Below are 3,169 nucleotides of genomic sequence, written 5' to 3' on the forward strand. Positions count from 1 at the left end.
CTGACAGCATTAATGGACTGCTCTGATTTTGACATTCGCGGCGCTTTAGTCCTTTCTGAATTTCTGCTGCTAACGGCATGGTAGGTGAGATGTCAACATCATCTTTTGATTTTCTCGAGAGATGCGTTGATGCGTTCATTCCACCAACCTTATGTTGATCCCTCTATTATGTGTTATCGTGTAGCTGCAATCATGTAGTGACCACATTCGCTTAATATCGCAACTTCTACATGATGACCGCAATCACTTGACGAGCACAACTCCCATGCGATGGACGCATGCGGCCAATTACCGCAACACCCATGCGTTGATTGAATGCGTTCGCCTTTGCGATGGAGAGTTTCTCCACATACGGTTGTCTATGCGGTAGTCCGGCTTCCGCGTTTGCGTCCACTTCCTGCGTTAGCTACAAAAATAGACAATTGAACACATAGTAACACATAATAGTGGGTTAGCCGAAATTCATCATGCTGATCGCCGTAAGCTCAATTTCTCATGAATTCCTAACATAATTGCCACATATTCTACTTAACAGCCTTCATAATTCTAAATAAAAGGCCTAAGATGACATGCATTTCTGCATGTCATCATTAGACATTTAAAATCCATAAATAACAACTGCATGCTCATGTAGGTTGACCACCTTTTTTAATAGTTAAAACTTATAAAACCCAGGTTACAAACTCAACCGGTATATAATCCTGTCTAAGGCTGAGGGTACTTAAGTTGACGGTTTACGAAACACCTTCTACCTGGGGATTATGGCCGAATTATTGAGCATTGGTAATCGGTTTTATGAGCATACGTGAGTGATGTAAGGTAATAAAATGGTTTATCACCTAGACATCGTAGATTAAAATCCAATTATAAGAGTTATTCTTGGATAAACCACATAGACTTAGGGTTGTTTTATTAGCTGAAAAGAACCTACGTATAAATCTACCAAGTAAAACACTTCAATGGCAGTATAATAACTTCTATATGATAGAGTTATTAGAAAAATCCTTTGTACCGAAGGAGTTAATTTTGAAGTTAGCTCAAGAAAAAAAGATTGAGCTAGACCTCAATGATGTGGCGCAAAATCATGCCACAGTAATGATTCATCTTGATATTTGACTATCTATAATAGGGAGTTAATCCAATTTGGATCTCTTAAGCCTTTCATTATATATTCTTCATCAGAGGCCTCATAAAAGACCGACTTCCAGAAAGTTAACTCCCAAGAAAAAGAAGAGAAAGTGGAAGATGCAAATGAAGGATGGATATTAGTAACTCATTGGAAGAAGCATAAACAAAATTTTATTTGGAAAGAATCTCGTTTGTATTAAGACTATAAAAGGAAGAGCAAGCCTCAAAGGAAAAAAGAAAAGAAGAATATGAGAAGACTTTGATTTATCATTGAAGAAAGCAAGGAGCTTCCTCGACCTCAACAACCAATAAACTTGAAAGACTTCTTTCAAAAGAGCTTTCTAGTTGAAACTATTTCATGCCATGTCGTCAGTATGACTGAACGACATCCCTTCAGATTCTGCAGAAGCAATGACCAAGCTAGAAGAACGACATTCTTTCAGCATAAATGATTTGTTGTCACTCTCGCGGGAGACCAAGAATACACTTGTCGAAATATTAAAAGGTGATGAAATTCCAACTAATTCTGTAACCCAAAAAAATACATGTGCTAGATGTTGTATATTGATATCATTCACCAATGAGGATTTGCTACTTGGGTAAAAGCTTCATAATAGACCTTTATTTATGTCAGGGTATGCCCACAAGTAAAACTCAGTCGAATCCTCATCGATAATGGCTCAGCTGTCAACATACTGCCAAAATCAACCATGAATCAGTTGGACATTTTGATGGAGGAGTTGTCAGGTAGTAAACTGGTGATTCAAGTCTTTAATCAAGGAGCGTAGGTACGATAGACACAATTTGTTTAGAAATCACCATAGAGGATTTGCAACCGAGCACCATATTTCACGTGATCACTGCAAGAACCATCTATAGGCTGTTGTTAAGGCATCCTACATTCATGAAAATGGAGTAAACAAACTGTGGATTCCTCGGACACTCTTCCATTGGATGGGCTTCTCCACAAGTGGCACAACTTGCGCTTGTTTGACCGATTGCGTTGACCTGCACCCTATGCAGTCCTGGGCTATTGATTGTGATTCCTTGTATTAGATTCATCATCGCATTCATTTGGTTTTGTAGGGATGCAATGGCCCCCATTACTTGCGTCACCTTCTTTAATTCTCAGTCATTGATCGCTTTCCCTCCAGTCTTCGTGATTCTTCAAAATATGATCAAGTATATTTTTAGCCTCTTCATATGTTTTATCGAGAAAGCCTCCAGCTGCTATCGTGTTGGCAGCCGTCTGCGATGCAGGTTTTAAACCGTGATAAAAGATTTCCATTTGGAGACAATCGGGTAAGCCATTGTGTGGACAATCTCGCACTAGTCTTTTAAACCTCGCCCAGGCGTCACTGAGCGATTCATCAATATCTTGTTCAAAATTAGTAATCAACTTCCTCATTCTTTCGTTTTCTGTCGGGGGGAAGTACTTCTTCATGAACTTTTCCACTACTTGTTCCCAAGACGTAATCTCCCTTGGTTCGAGAGAATAGGCCCATTTTCTTGCTTGGTCGCACAGAGAAAATGGGAACAACGTTAGTCGAACCTCCTCGGCTGAGATGTTTGGGAACACAAAAGTATTGCAGATTTCAATAAGGCATGCGGATCCTCGCCTCGCCTACCGCCAAACTGTCCGACAGTCTGAATCATCTGCAACATAACCGATTTCATCTCGAATCTCGATCCGTCCAAGGCTGGCCTTATGATTCCTGGGGATAAATCATAGAGATTGGGCGACGCATAGTCCTAAATGGGCCTATTGCGGTCGTTTGCCAGGAGAATGGGGTTCGCCATGATATTATTTGTATTTCCTACTCTGTCTTCCTATTGCTCCGCCATGTTAGGATTTCTCTATGTTGTTTTTTACGGTTGTTTCTTCTTCTTCTTCGGAACGTTCTTTCAATCTTTTTGTCGTAATTGGGCTTCGGAACTTGTCTTTCACTCATACGACGCCCGCTTCTTCCCTTACCAAAGGAGAGCAGTGCACAGAGGTTGAAAGCTGCAAAGAAAATCAAAAGTTATTGTTAGCACAATA

The 3,169-nt window shown here is 40.2% G+C and overlaps 1 non-coding gene across 1 annotated transcript; it reads left to right on the forward strand.

Annotated features, from left to right (window-relative positions):
* Positions 1–2,432: 2,432 nt before the first annotated feature.
* Positions 2,433–2,539, forward strand: LOC150037998 (small nucleolar RNA R71). Its single transcript, XR_016528036.1, has one exon. It is a non-coding gene; the product is annotated as a small nucleolar RNA R71 (small nucleolar RNA).
* The last annotated feature ends 630 nt before the right edge of the window (positions 2,540–3,169 follow it).

This window comes from Benincasa hispida, chromosome 2, assembly GCF_027475165.1.
Source record: "Benincasa hispida cultivar pf3 chromosome 2, pf3_genome.v1.1, whole genome shotgun sequence".
NCBI classification, from domain to species: Eukaryota; Viridiplantae; Streptophyta; class Magnoliopsida; order Cucurbitales; family Cucurbitaceae; genus Benincasa; species Benincasa hispida.